At 51.5% G+C, this 15,674-nt stretch overlaps 2 long non-coding RNA genes across 4 annotated transcripts in view; both read right to left on the minus strand.

Annotated features, from left to right (window-relative positions):
• The window catches only part of LOC102157454, a 51,519-nt gene extending 36,477 nt beyond the window's left edge, over positions 1-15,042 (minus strand). The window contains exons 1-2 of one of the 3 annotated variants that reach the window (XR_002344430.1): positions 14,877-15,042; positions 13,594-14,514 (exon numbers count right to left, since the gene is read on the minus strand). This is a non-coding gene — a long non-coding RNA (uncharacterized LOC102157454). Of the gene's footprint in view, positions 1-13,593 lie in introns of all 3 variants that reach the window. The other 2 variants (XR_002344429.1, XR_002344428.1) reach the window with 2 other exon arrangements.
• Positions 7,185-13,256, minus strand: LOC110260878. The gene is made up of 3 exons (XR_002344431.1): positions 11,752-13,256; positions 10,764-10,958; positions 7,185-10,567 (listed from the first exon to the last, which is right to left on the minus strand). It is a non-coding gene; the product is annotated as an uncharacterized LOC110260878 (long non-coding RNA).

Consider the following 15,674-nt stretch of genomic DNA (forward strand, 5'->3'; position numbering starts at 1 on the left):
AATGACAAAGCCTGGCCACGAGGTGTGGGCCAGAGGATGCCCTCCCACAGGGTGGCTGTGTACGGCCATTGGTTCAGTCGCTTGGCCCCACAGGGTCCAGGGCATCCGCAAATGAAACCCAGAATGGATGAGTATAAAGACTTCATTATTTCTGAACCCATTTACTTCCCGAGTTATTTCCCTGCACCCATGTGTGGCGTGCAGATCCACTCTGCTCTGCAAAACATCCACTCCCAGGCTGGGCATCCCCAGGCTGGCACTGCCAACCACTCCCACCGACATATTGCATCAGGAGAGAAATTAGGGTGTATGTATCTATCCATTTCCATCGCTCCACATTCATGCTGTGTGTGTGTGTGTGTGTGTGTGTGCGCGCGCGTGCGTGTGCGTGTAGAATTGAATGGAGAGCTATACATGCATATATATGTGTATGTATATATATTGAGAGACAGGGAGAGGGAATGCACAAAGAGAGAGAGAAATCGAGGTTGGCATGGAGTCATTTCCTGATCCCTTCAGCTCATCGGTCTCCATCGCTCTTCCTATTTCCCATTGATTTGGGTGCCCGCTGCCCCACGGAGCTGTGGTCTGGCCAGAGGAGGATCGCCCAACGCAGCTCTTGCCCCAGCCACAGCAGTGACCGAGAGAGCCTCTGAAGCCTGGCAGCCACGTGGGAACTCCCCGAGAGCTTGCTTGAGGAAACCAATCAACCACCCTTAACGCATCAGACCTGGTTTCCGTCAGGACTCCCTAGCCGGCCGCCCTCCTGGAAAGGGAGGCTCCCCTCCCAAGGCACGAAGGCCATTTCCCTCAGCCCCTTGAGCCAACAAAGCACGGGCATTAGCCCAGCTGCCGGACCTCATGCCACCGAAGCCCCCCCCCACACCCGCCCCCGTTTCTTCCTCAGCACCACCCTCCCTCTCACCTACCTGGACCCCTGACGCGGAGGGGCTTGACCAGGGCCAGCTCCCGGTCCCATCCCGAGGCTGTGTGTGTCTGGGCGCCTGCCTCTAGGGGAACCCAAGGCACGCCGAACCCCAGGAAGGGCTTCCAGCATTCAAACCCCACTGCCACCCACCCAGCCTGCCATTCCACCTCCAAATCCAGAAGGGACACCTGGGCCCTCTTCCTGACTTGAGGGGTCTTGGGGGCCAGAGTCCCTGGGGCCCGGGAAACACCCGCAGACCCTCTGGGGGCTTACCGTGGGTGGGCTCCGCTCAACGCTCCGCCAGCCACACACAAGGCTGAGCCTGCGCGCTTTGGGAGCCTTGCAGCTCTCACCTGTTGGCGCCTGGGAGCTGCACCTGGGGCCAGAAGGGGCTCTGGCGCCCTCGTGTGGACATCTGCCAGAACAGCCCCTCTCAGGCTGGCCTCCTCTCTCTGGCTCGGCAGTCCCCGGGGCTGCGTTGTCAGGGGCCCATCCATGGGCGGCTGGGGTCTCCTCCCCCCGCTTTCATGGCATACCAAGTCGGCCCTTCCACGTGGGCTCTGCCTCTCGCCAAGGCTTTCAGAGCGCCGACGCCCACCCATGCCATACCTCGCTGGGTGAACCCTCATCTCCAAATCCATCAGGTCGTGCCAGCCTGCCTCCCTTTTGATAGAGCTTTGCACATATGTATTTAGGAAGATAGGTGTGTAAGGATGCTTACTTGTCTTCCTCATTTTCCCCCTGTGAGTCCTTCCTACGCACCATGAAGGCTGGCCTCCATACTTTCCTCTTCCTTTGCCCGCCCCCCGCCCACGGGTCCCTCGTTCCCGCTTTCTTTCCACATGTATTGACCCCACCCGGAGCGTGGGCTTCCAGAAGCAGCAGCTCAAGTATGGTACCCATGACCAGCAATAGAATACCAGCAACCCAAATGAACAAGGGGAAGAGACCTCAATCAACTTTCCCTAAATCAGACAGATATAGGGCATCAAGCACCGGAACAATGAACACCTTCCCTCATTGTGCCCTGTATATCATCGACAATCAACAATAACTCATGTGACACACAAAGGCCTCAATTAGCTGCTCATCTTTCACCAGAGATGTTAGCGTTGAGGCGGCTGCCCCTCGGGAAAAGCGACAGGCAGAAGTCCTCCGTAGAGCCTGTCAAGACTTCCTAGCCCAGCCACATCAGACCAGACCTAATTTCCTGACATTTATGAACTGATGCTTATAAAGACGTTTTCATTGATTAATTTATGTACATGCTTAGATCTTTTCCTGCACCCTTATGTGGCATGCAGATTCACTATGCCCTGGAAATGCATCCACTCCTAGGCTGGACATCCCCAGGCTTGCACTTCCAACAAAATACCACCGGAGATCTTGGGTCAGCAGAGCCTTTAGGATTGCTTTATCTCTCCAACTTCATAGCTATTCTGGTGGACTGTCTATGGATATGTATGGGTAGATATGTATATACAGAGAGAGATAGAGACAGAGACAGAGTGATTGACTTACTTCTTTCTCAATGAAGCTCATTCTTTTCCCTCTCTGTTTGCATGGATCCATTGATTTGGGTGCCCCTTGCCACACTGAGGTGTTGTCTTGCCAGAGACTCATCTCTGAATGCAGCTCTTGCCACAGCCACAGCAGTGATCAGGAGAGCCTCTTTGGCCTGGCTGCCACATGGGAACTCCCTGAGAGCATGGTGGATGAGACCAATCAACCCTGCTTAATTCATCAGACCTGGTCTGGGTCAGGCCTCCATAGCCTGGCACCCTCCCGACAAGGGAGGCTCACCTCGACAGACAAGAAGACATGTCCCTCAGGCTCTCCACCGAAACCAGCACAGGGATTTTCCTGCCGCCCCCATGAATTCCCCCGAAGATACCCAGGGAATGCTTCTCGCATTCCAAACCCCCTGCCCCCCAAGCAGCCTGCCAATCCACCTCCAAATCCTGAAGGGACATCTCTGCCCTCTGCCAATCCTGAGGCGTCTTGGAGGAGAGAGGCCCTGGCTCCCTGGAAACACCCGAATCTCATCTGGGTGCTTGCTGTGGGTTCCACTCAAGACACCATCAGCCCCAATGCTGAGCCTGCGCATTTCGAACCTTGGCGCTCTCACCTGTTAGAGCCCCACAGCTGCACCTGCGGCCAGAAGGGACTCTGGCGCCCTCGTGTGGACATCGCCTCAAACAGCCCCTCTCAGGTGTTCCTCCTCTCTCTGGCTCAGACGTCCCCAGGGCTGCATTGTCTGCGTCCCATATGTGGGTGGGGTCACCTTCCCCCGCTTTCAGACAAGGCCAGAAAAGGCCCTTCCACCGGGGCTCTTTCTTTCTCAAAGGCTTTCAGAGCCCGGAGGCCCACCTACGCCATGCCTCGCTCTGGAAACCCGCATCCCGTGAACGAGCATGGCATGCCAACCTTCTTCCGTTTGCTACAGCCCTGCACTCACGTATTGATGAAGAGATGTGTAGGGATGGAGTGATGGATATTTTTCAGAATTTCCCCCCTGGGATTCCTTCCTTCATATTGTTCAGTCTGGCCACGGTACCCCTCCGTCTCTCTTTATTTCTTTATATAGTTCCAGGTCTCTCTTTCCCACTTTCTTTCTAAGTGTACTGACCCCACCTGGAGCATGTGTGCGTTGTCTCACCGTCGATGTTGGCCAAGGCGCAGAGTTTTCCAAACCCGACACACCAACAAACTCAGCCCTTTTCCCCAGGGGGCCAGAAGGGATCTCAGGGAGAGCTTTCTTCAGATCAGTCAAGGGAGCTGCCCGAATGAGCCCGACCAGGCTCTAGGTCACGCCTTCACACAGGTGCATAGAAGGAAGAGAAGAAAGTCCCATGGGAAGAAAAGGATGGCATTTCATGAGACCTCTGGAGAGATACAATTCCCAGCGATTGGCACCACTTCTCTCCAAACTACCACCGTTTTGGCACCTCCAATGCACAACACACAGGCACTTTATGCCCATTCCCAAACCCAGGTCCTGTTGGGCTTCCAAAAGCAGCAGCTCAAGCACAGAAGCCAAGACCAGCGACAGAACACCAACAACCCAAATGAACAAAGGGGAAGAGACCTTTCCGCAAACCAGACAGACAGAGGCATCAAGCACCGGAACAAGGAACACCAGCACTCTTTCCTAGAGCATTGCTCAGCACGAGGAGGCTGAGGGACCTTCTCAGCCCTCTCCCAATGCCCTAGACAGGGTGTGGACAAGAAGGTGCCCTCTAGAGTGTGGGTGTGTAGGTCCATTTCTACAACCAGTGTGGGCCATAGGATCCAGGGCACTCGAAAAACGACCCTGGAACGACCATAGGAAGAAGCACACCCGCGCTTGGGCACATGTCTATAAAACGTTCTTTTCCAAAGGTAAGTGCCCCACGTTGTTCAGGCAGCACTCTTCACGATAGGAAGCCATGGAAACACATTCTATGTCCAGGGACAGATGACTGGATTAGGAAGAGGATGTCCATATGCACAATGAAATAGTACAAATTCAAAAATAAAGGCAAAGAAAATGCCACTGACAGCCAGTAAGAAAACTCTCATCCGCAATGGCATATATCCAAAATTGAAAGACAAATATCTGGGGAAACCCCTTCCATCTGGACTCTGACAAATGACACCAAGGAACCTTTCTACAGTGAAGAAACGCATGGACGTAAAAACCGATTTTGTGTTGCCAGAGTGGATGGGGAGGGCTGGGATATGGAAGGTCATGCATGCAAACAATTGCCTATGGAGTGTACATGCATAAATTTACTGCTGTTTATCAAGGGACCTACAACTTGTCATTTTTTGGGGGAAGGAATAGGAGGGTAATTTCAAAAAGTTGCATGTATATCCATGTGCAATTGGATCACTTTTCGTTAAAGTGAAATTGATCACCATGAATCAGCAATAATCACAAAAAATAAAAGATTTAAGAAACCCAACAATATTAGAGGTTCAGGGCTCTTCAGAGAATGTGTCAGGGTCGAGATTGCTGCCTCCCATGAAAAGAGACAGGCACAGTGACCTCGCTGAAACTGGCAAGGTTTCCCAGCCTAGCAACCTCAGGCCAGACCAAATTTTCTAGCGTGTATGAATTTACTTCTGTCAAACCATCGTTATATCTTAACTTTTGACTTCCCCACTATTTTCCTGCACCTGTATATGGCAGGTAGATACCCCCTGCCTGGGAAATGAATCCACTCCAAGGCTGGACCTCTGCAGGCTCGCATGTCAAACCCTCTGCCTCCCAAGATATTGGGTCAGGAGAGCCTTTATGACTGTGTTACCCATCCACTCCCTTAGCTTCCTGTAGGAATAAATACATACGTGTATAAATGTGTGCATATCTATGAGGAAATATTTATATAAGTATGTATGTATTCATTGACTTTTCCTTCAGCTCATTGTTTTAAATACTTGTATGTATGTATCGATTTATGGGGTTCCTCCTGTGACACTGGGATGATGTCTGCCCAAAGACTGATCTGCCAATGTGGCGCTTGCCACAGCCACAGCAGTGACACCGAGAGACTCTTAATCCAGGGAGCCATGAGGGAGCTCCTTGACAGCTTTCTGGATGAAGCCAATGCACCCAGCTTAATTTGTCCATGCTGGTTTCGGTCAGGCCTCCATAACCTGGTGCCAACCTGCAAAGGGGGGCTCATCTCGAAAGGCAAGAAAGGAACTTCCCTAAGCCCCTTAAGCCAAAAAAGCACTGGGATTAGCCAACTGCCCACACTCATGCCACCGAAACCTGCCCATTGATTCATCAGCACCACCGTCTTTCTCCACCAACGCAAAGGCCAGAAGGTTATGGACTTGGAATTGCCCAGCTCACGATAGCACACTGATGCTGCGTGGGTCTCAGCTCCTGCCTCTGAAGAACGCAAGGCATGCCGAAACATAGTGAAGGCTTCAAGCGTTCTCAGCATGCTGCCACCCAATCACGCTACCCATCCCCATCCAAATGCTAAAGGGACGCTTGTGCCCGCGGCCTGACATGATCCTTCTTAGACCAGAGAGTTTCTGGACTCCAGGAAACAACCAATAATCATACTCTCAGCCCCAATGCAGAGCCAACATTTTTTGAGCCTTGGAGCTCTCACCTGTTAGGGCCTCGGGGCTGCACCTAGGGCCAGAAGTTCCTCTGGTGCCCATGTGTGGACATCTGCTCTAAAAGCCAGTCTCAGGATTTCCTCCTCTCTCTGGCTCAGTAGTTCCTGGGGCTGCACTGTCGGGGGAGCCAGATGCCTGTTAGGTCCCCTTCCCCCACTTTCATGAAGTACCAACAGGTGCCTTTCGAAGTGGGCTATTTCACTCTCAATAACTTTCAGAGCCCTGATGCCCAACTATGCCATGCCTCGTTGGGTAAACCCTCAGCTCCCTACCCATCAAGGCATGCCAGCCTTCTTCCTATTTTACATAACCCTGCACTTACGTATTAATGAAGATATGTGTGGAGGTATGGAACGATTGATTTTTTTTCTTAATTTTCCACCTGAGATTCCTTCCTTCATTAAATCTGGCCTCATTTTTCTCTGTGTATTTTTTCCTCTTCTTCGCTTTCTCTCTTTCCCTCATTCTTTCTAAATTTATTGGCACCACCTGGAGCACGCATGCGTACTTTGCCCATGAACGTTTTTCAGGCCACAGTTGTTACCAAACCCACCACAGCGACGAAACCAGACCTTTTCCCCAGGGGGCCGGAAGGGATTTCAGGGAGAGCTCTATTCATTCAACAGTGTTGCCTGAATATGCCTGACCAGGCTGGGTCACGCCTTCACACTAAGTTCGAAGAAAGAAGAGAAGGGGGGCACATGGAAAGAAGCAGATGCAGTTTCCTGAGACCTCTCAAGATACAATGCCCAGCGACTGGCACCAATGCTCTCAAAAATACCACCGTGTTTGCAACTCCCATGCACAACACGCAGGCACTTTATGCTCATCCCCAAAACCCAGGTCAGGTTGGACTACCCAATTAGCAGCTCAAGCACAGAAAACAAGAAAAAGCAGCAGAAAACCGGAAGCCAAATGAAAAAAAAAAAGGGAAGATGGAGTTCCCATCGTGGCGCAGTGGTTAACGAATCTGACTAGGAACCATGAGGTTGCAGGTTCCATCTCTGCCCTTGCTCAGTGGGTTAACGATCCGGCGTTGCCGTGAGCTGTGGTGTAGGTCACAGACACGGCTCGGATCCCGCATTGCTGTGGCTCTGACGTAGGCTGGCGGCTACAGCTCCGATTCGACTCCTAGCCTGGAAACCTCCATATGCCACGGGAGTGGCCCAAAGAAATAGCAAAAAGACAAAAAAAGAAAAAGAAAAAAAGGGGAAGAGACCTCATGAGACCTTTCCCCAAACCAGAAAGCTGGAGGGTATCTAGCACCGGAAAAAGGACCGGCATCGCTCATTCATAGAGAATTTCAACCCATGAGGTCGAGGGCCCTCCTCTGCCCTCTCCCAGTGGCCATCCTTAGGACGCCGTCCAAAGACAAACCCTGGACTGGGTGTGGACAAGAAGGTGCCCTCCTACAGTGTGGGTGTGTAGGTCCCTGTGGACAACCACTACGGCAAACGGCAGGCACGCTCCAAACCCAGGGAATGCCTCAAGCATTCGAAAACCACTGCCACCCAACCGGGCTGCCAATCCACCTCCAAATCCTGAAAGGACACCTGTGCCCTCTGCCTAACAGGAGGCATCTTGGAGGAGAGAGTCCCTGGTGCCCAGAGAACACCCGCAAATCCTCTGGGTGCCTGCTGTGGGCTCCGCTCAAGACACCATCACCGCCAACTAGCGCTGAGCCTGCGCGTCTCGAGCCTTGGCGCTCTCACCTGTTAGAGCCCCACAGCTCCGGTGCCCTCGTGTGAACATCTGCTTGAACAGCCACTCTCGGGTTTTCTTCCTCTCACTGGCTCAGCAGTCCCTGGGACTGCACTGTCTTGGGCCCATATGTGGGTGGGGTCTCCTTCCCTCACTTTCAGGAAAGACCAAGAAGGGCCCTTCCAGGTGGGCTCCTTTTCTCTCAAAGGCTTTCAGAGCCCTGAGGCAAACGTACACCTTAGCTCGCTGTGTATACTCTCATCCCGTGGGCCATTATGGGATGCCAGCCTTCGTCTGTTTTGATAGAGCCCTGCACTTACGTATTGATGAAGAGAAGGGTGTAGGGATGGAACGATTAATATTTTTCTTATTTGCCCCTTTGTGATTCCTCCTTCGTACACTTAAGTCTCTTCTCGACTCTTATTTGGGTTTTTTGGGGGAGGGGGGTTGATATAGATATTTTTCTGGTTCTCTCTACCCCTCTTTCTTTTTAAGTGTATTGACCCCACCTGGAGTGTGCCTGCATTGTCTCCCCACCGATTGCTGTTCAAGACACAGTGTTTACCAAAACCACCACGGCAACAGAACCAGACTTTCCCCAGGGGGCCAGAAGGGATTTCAGGGAGAGCTTTCTTTCGATCAGTCAATGGTGTTGCCCGAAAACGTCTGACTAGGCTTCAGGTCACGCCTTCACTCCAAGTTCAAAGAAGGAAGAGAAGAGGGTGCCATGGAAAGAAATGAATGCAGTTCCCCGAGACCGCTTGAGAGAAAATGCCCAGCAACTGGCACAGCTGCTCTCCAAAATACCATCGATTTTCTGCCTCCCAGGCACAACACGCAGCCACTTTATGTGCATCCCCAAACTCAGCTCAGGCTGGGCTTCTGAAATTAGCAGCTCAATTACAGAAACCAAGACCAGCCACAGAAAACCAGAACCCAATGAAAAATGGGGAAGAGGCCTGATGAGACCTTTCCCCAAACCAGGAAAACAAAGGACTTCAAGCCCCTGAAAAAGGACCAGCATCACTCATTCATAGAGAATTTCAAATCACAACAAGGCCGAGGGCCCTCCTCAGCCCTCTCCCAGTGGCCATCGTGTGAACATCTGCTTGAACAGCCACTCTCGGGTTTTCTTCCTCTCACTGGCTCAGCAGTCCCTGGGACTGCACTGTCTTGGGCCCATATGTGGGTGGGGTCTCCTTCCCTCACTTTCAGGAATGAGCCTTCGAATGAGCAGCCCTGGACTGGGTGTGGACAAGAAGGTGCCCTCCAGAGTGTGGGTGTGTAGGTCCATGTGGACAACCATTATGAACCACAGGATCAGGGCATCCGAAAGAGAAACCGAGAATGACCGTAGGGCCCAGGACACCCACGCTTGCACATATATTCAGGAAATGTCCTTTTCTAAAAGTTAAACGCCCCGCGTTGTTCAGGCAGCACTCTTCACCAGAGCAAGCCATGGAGACACAGCTGATGTCCATGGACAGATGATGGGATTAGGAAGAGGTTCTCCGTATACACAGAGGACGTGTACTCAGCCAGGAAAATGTGCAAAAAAAAAAAAGTAACTTTGGCAAGAAGAACTCTCACACGAAACAAAATATGTCTCCGAGAGAGACACAAAGAGCGTGGGAAAGCCCTTCCTTCCAGAATCTTAGAATGACACCAAAGAACCTTCCTCCAGGAAAGAAACTCATGCCCTGCAAAAGAGACATTTGGTGGCCAGATTGGAGGGGAGGGTGTGGGAAGGACCTGTCTGTGGAAGAAAACAGATCCAAACACTCGCCCTCGGCGTGGGTGGTCAAAGACACCCAGCTGCTGAGCACAGGGAACGACATGCAGACAGTGTATTTGGAAGCAAAGGGAAGATGATGTGAGCAAAACAATACGGACAGACAAGTGTGATGGGGTCACTGTGGTGTTCAGTTCAACTGGGGCCCCATGTATCAGCGACAGTCGAAAAACAGTCATGATCAAAAACAAAAACAAAAAAATGACAGAATGAGCAGCTCAGCACTCACCTGAGAAGGTGTCAGGGTCAAAGCGATTGCCTTTTGGGAACAGAGACAGTCAAAAGGAATCTGCGGATCCTGTGAGATTTCTTAGCCGAGCCACGTCAGACAGACCCGATTACCTGACTTGTAAAAATGGCGAACAAGCTGTCATTGACAGCAACATAGACAGTAAGAAAACTCTCATCCTAAAAGATACATGTGCAAAAGGGAGAGATAAACACCATGGGAAACCCCTTCCCTCTGGACTCTGACAAATGACACCCATGAAGCGTTCTACAGGAAAGAAACCCATGGACCTGAAAACAGATCTGGGGGTGCCAGACTGCAGGGGGAGGCTGTGGGGAGGCCTGGGGTTTGGAGGCTCATCCATCCAAACGATTGCCTGTGGAGAGGGGAAGCACATAGATTCCGCTGTTTAGCACAGGGACCTGTATCTCGCCCCTTTTTCAAGCCAAAGGAGGATGCTGCAAGGACAGGTGCCTGTGTATCCATGCACGATGGCATCGCTTTGTCGCTACAGTGAAATTTTGCCCCAGGAATCCGCGAGAATCGGAAATAATAAATGATTAAGTTCTCCATGGAGCTCATTCTTTCCATATCTCTTTTTATTCATACATTTATTTGGGCGCCACCTGCCACATTGGCATGCTCTCTGGCCAGGGTTGGATCTCCCAGTGCGGCTCTTCCCACAGCCACCGCAGTGACACCGGGAGAGACTCTTAAGCCTGGCAGCCACCAGGGAACTCCGTGAGAACTTTCACTAGCCCCAGCTTCCTTCAGGCCTCCGTACCCTGGCGCCATACTGAAAAGAGAGGTGCAGCTCAAACGGCAAGAAGGAAATTGCCCCAGGTCTCCTGGGCGATAAGAGCACAGGGATGAGCACAGCTGCCCCTCATCATGCCACCCAAGTCCCCGGTTCACGCCTCAGCACCAGCCTCTCTCTCCACCTCCCAAAAGCCCCGACAGTCAGGGGCTTGAAAATGGCCAGATCAACTCACGACTCAGAGCCTGTGTGGGGCTCGGCTCCTGCCTCTGGACAAACAACAGGCATCTCAAAACCCAGGGGACCCCTCAAGCATTCGAAACACACTGCCACCCAACCAGGCCGCAGGCCCGCATCCTGTGCTGAAGGGACACCTGTGTCCTCGGCCCGAACTGAGGCATCTTGGAGCAGAGGGGCCCAGGGGGCAGATCTAAAAGGAAAAAAAAAACCAAAAAAACTACTGTAAAAGCGACGATAAACTCAAGGAACAGCAAAAGAACAAACATGAAGGCGTTAAAAAAAAAGGACTTCAAAATCATAAAATGTGGGGAATGAAAGAGCATCTTAGACTCTTTTTTCTTTTTTTTTTTAGAATGTGACAATCAGGCTAAAGCAGGCAGATATATGAAGGGATTAACATACTTGGAAAACAGGGCAACCACAAATCTAAACCAAATATCACACTCACAAAAACTAAAAAGAAGGGGAGTTCCCATCGCGGCTCAGTGGTTAGTGAACCCGACTAGCAACCATGAGGACACGAGTTTGAGCCCTGGCCTTGCCGAGTGGGTTAAGAATCCGGCATTGCCATGAGCTGGGGTGTAGGTCACGATGCCACTTGGATCCCGCGTTGCTGTGGCTGTGGTGTAGGCTGGTGGCTACAGCTCCGATTGGACCCTTAGCCTGGGAACCTCCATGTGCCGCGGGTACGGCCCTAAAAAGACAAAAAGGCAAAAAAAAAAAAAAAAAGATTAAGAAGAGGGCACAAACCCCGTGCGGTTCAGTGTATTTTTAAGCTCCTTGCGTGTGTGGGTCAGTGTCTGCATGAAGTGGAATAAACTGTGCCCACCGCCAAAAAAAAAAAAAAAAGAAGAAGAGGGCACAAGCCTAAAATAAAAGGAAATCATCCAACCAAAAAGAGAGAAAGGAACAAAGGAGAAACAAAATCAACTGGAAAAAACAAGCTTTAAAATGGCAATAAATACATATTTATCAGTAATTACCTTAAATGTCAATGGACTGAATGCTCCAGTCAAAAGACGCAGAGTGGCAGACTGGATAAAGAAACAAGAGCCTGCAATCTGCTGTCTCCAAGAGACTCTGCTTAGGGCAAGGACACATAAATTCAAAGTGAGGGGACGGAAAAAGATAGTTCATGTGAATATGGAAGACGGGAAAGCAGGGGTTGCAATACTCGAATCAGATGTACAGACTTTAAAACCAAGGCCGCAAAGAAGGACAAAGAGGGACACTATTAATGATAAAAGGATCCATTACAATCGTCGTTATACACGCCCCTGACATAGGAGCGCCCAGATACATACGGCAAATACTAACAGCCGTAAAAGGAGGAATCCACGGGAGCACAATCACAGTAGGAGACTTTAACACCCCGCTCACATCTTCGGACAGACCTTCTAGAAAGAAAATCAGTAAGGCAACAGATTCTAAACGACACAACAGAAAAGTCAGACCTAACTGACATTTTCAGGGCCTGACATTCCCAAAAATCAGAATCTACATTCTTTCCAAGTGCACGTGGAATATTCTCACTGACCCCATACTGGGCACAAAACTCACCTCAACAAATCTAAGACTACAGAAATCATTTCAAGTATCTTCTCTGAGCACAGTGGCATGAAACTAGAAATCAACCACAAGAAAAGAAATGAGAAAAAACTGACTACATGGAGACTAAACGACCTGCTACTAAAAAACCAATGGTCATCTCAATAGATGGAGAAAAAGCCTTTGACAAAATCCATCATCAATTCATGATAGAAACTCTGGCCAAAGCGGGTATAGAGGGAACATACCTTCACATAACGAGTCGTTTATGGAGTTTCCACTATGGCGCAGCAGAAACGAACCCGACTAGGAACATGAGGCTGTGGTTTGATCCCTGGCCTCGCTCAGTGGGTTAAGGATCCGGCGTTGCCGTGAGCTGTGGTGCAGACTCGCCTTGGACCCTGCGCTGCTGTGGCTCTGGCATAGGCTGGCGGCTACGGCTCCGATTAGACCCCCTAGCCTGGGAACCTCCATATGCCGTGGGAGTGGCCCAAGAAATAGCAAAAAGACCAAAAAAAAAAAAAAAAAAAAACTCAGAGAAAAGCCGAAAGACTTCCTGCTAAAATCTCAAACAAGACAAGACAAGGATGCCCACTCACACCACTTTTATTTAACATAATATTGAAAGTCATAACCACAGCAGTCAGACAAACAAAAGAAATAAAAGGTATCCACATTGGAAGAGAAGAGGTGAAAGTGTCTCTCCGTGCAGATGACATGACACTATACATAGAAAACCCTAAGGACTCCACACGAAAACGACTCGAACTGATCAAGGAATTCAGCAAAGTAGCAGGACACAAGGTTAACATGCAGAAATAAGCTGCCTTTCTGTATACTGACAATGAAATATTAGAAAAGGAATATAAAAATACAACACCTGGGAGTTCCCATCGTGGCGCAGTGGTTAACGAATCCGACTAGGAACCATGAGGTTGCGGGTTCGATCCCTGCCCTTGCTCAGTGGGTTAACGATCCGGCGTTGCCGTGAGCTGTGGTGTAGGTTGCAGACACAGGCCAGATCTAGCATTGCTGTGGCTGTGGCTACAGCTCCTGATTCAACCCCTAGCCTGGGAACCTCCCTATGCCACAATGCAGCCCTAAAAAGCAAAAAAATAAAATAACACAAATCACATCCCTCAAAATTAAATACCTACAAATAAATGAATAGCCTGTTCTCCAAAGAAAACATACAGATGGCCAACAGGCACATGCCAAAATGCTCAACATCACTAATTATTAGGGACATGCAAATCAAAACTACAATGAGGTACCACCTCACGCTGGGCCGGATGGCATCATTAAGAAGTCGCCCATCCTTGAACACGCCAAGACTGCACCACCTCCTGCAGGTGGGGGGTCCCAGTCCTTGAAGTCCCCTCTTTGCCTGGAAATTCAAGCTCCTTTTTCTGTGTCTTCCACCTCCATCTCCGTGTTTCTATTTGGCATCAGGGTACAGGGGCAGCCAATACTTGGGGGACCTTCCGACCAGGAGACTGAGTCTAAAAACTTGGAAACCAACAGCCCACCCCCTCCTAAGTGGGGCAGAGCCCACTTGGTGACCCGAAGCGCCCACCTTACCCGAGGCTCAGAGATCTCCAGGGACACATCTTACCTGAGTCAGGAGGGGTCCCAGCTCCAAACTGGGGCAACAGCCCCCTGGACTACTTACTGTGTGACGCCCCTCTCTGACCTGGGACCTGGAGCTCCTCTTCTGAAAAACAGAAATGTGTCCCACACACACACACAAAGTCAAGATGTAAAATTACATATTCCCAAATAAAAGTGGCCTGTTCCTGGATAATCTACCTTTGCATATCAAGCAGCGCGTGAGGGGTGCTCCGAGGGTGTGTATACCTGATAAACGAACGGACTGCAAACACATCAGAGTCTCCGGAGCCTAAAAAACCTTTACCGGAATGTTTCCAATAAAGAAGGTTGGTGGAAAATAGAAACGTGTCGCGAAGGAGCAGACGGTGAGTTTCAGGGTCAGTGCACGCGGGGGCTTGGAGGGGGACGCGAGGAACGAAAAAGCTCTCAGCCACCTCCGTGACTGTGGCCAATGAGACAGACCTGGACTCCAGGCTACTGCGCTGGCTGGGTCCTAGACAGCCACGGGCCCTGGACTGTCCCTGAGCTGACCAGGGACGGCTCTCCTGTTCGGATGCGAACGCCGTGGCCTGGAGAAAAGCTGCTGGCTGGGAGAAACAGTCAGCCTCAGGTGGCCAAACAATGGCAGAGCCAGGGTGGGAGAGGCCCACCCTAGGGTCTGGGTTTTGCCTTCTCCTGGGCCCTCGAAGGCGGTGAGCAGCTACCCAGCTCCCACTGTGGTCGCTCGGAGAGAGCAGTGAGGGCTGAGGCCCGGGGCCGTCACACCCAGGTAGGGGCAGCTGGAGCCCTGCCCTCCACCCGGGCTCAGCAGGAAGCACTCACAGAAGGTGGGCCTGCGACCCTCAGAAAGAGGAGCGGCGCAAAAGGCAGCTGGTGACTGGCTGCCGCCGGCAAAGCCCCTTGACAACTGCTGGGAATTAAAAACAGAATCCGGGTAACCAAGTCTAACCTTCTTTCCACCGCGCTCAGTCTAGCCTCCCAGGCTGCTTGGGTTCCGCGGGCACAGGCTCCGCACACCAGAGGTCCTGCCGAGAAGCGGCAGCGCCCAGCCCTCAGCTCAGCCGCGCCGGGATCCGCAGCCCCGGCGGGTCCGAGCCCCGAGGGCGCTGCCCCTCCCTCCGGAAACAGCTGGCGCAGCCCCGCCCACCGCCGCGGGGGGGGGCAGCGGGGGGAGCGGGGGGCGGGGCTGCGCTTCTCAGTCCTCGGAGCCTAATGTAAGGCTTTCCTTTGATTCCAAACTGTGTCACCCTATTGGCTGGAAGGACACTGGGCAGGAGGGCCCTTGGCCGGGGGCTGACTCCGAAGTGTCCTTATCAGAAATTGAGAACCTCGCGGTTTCAATGAACGGACAAGTCAACCAAACTGTAATTAGTGCAGTTGGTTGTGTGAGGCTCTTGTCAATTAAGGTGATTCTAAGACTTTGATCTGATGTTTCCATCACTTCTGCGTTTTTGCCTTTTTGTCTTTTTAGGGCCGCACCTGCAGCATACGGAGGTTCCCAGGCTAGGGGTCGAATCGGGGCTATAGCCGCCGGCCTACACCACAGCCACAGCAAGGCCAGATCCGAGCTGCGTCTGCAACCTACGCCACAGCCCAAGGCAACCCCCGATCCTTAACCCACGGAGCGAGGCCAGGGACGAACCCGCAACCTCAAGGTTCGTAGTCGTATTCATTTCCACTGCGCCACGACGGGACCTCCTGCACCACTTTACTTAAGAAAGTTTAGTGGAGGGTTTTTTTGCCATAT

This window comes from Sus scrofa, chromosome 6, assembly GCF_000003025.6.
Source record: "Sus scrofa isolate TJ Tabasco breed Duroc chromosome 6, Sscrofa11.1, whole genome shotgun sequence".
Lineage (NCBI taxonomy): Eukaryota > Metazoa > Chordata > Mammalia > Artiodactyla > Suidae > Sus > Sus scrofa.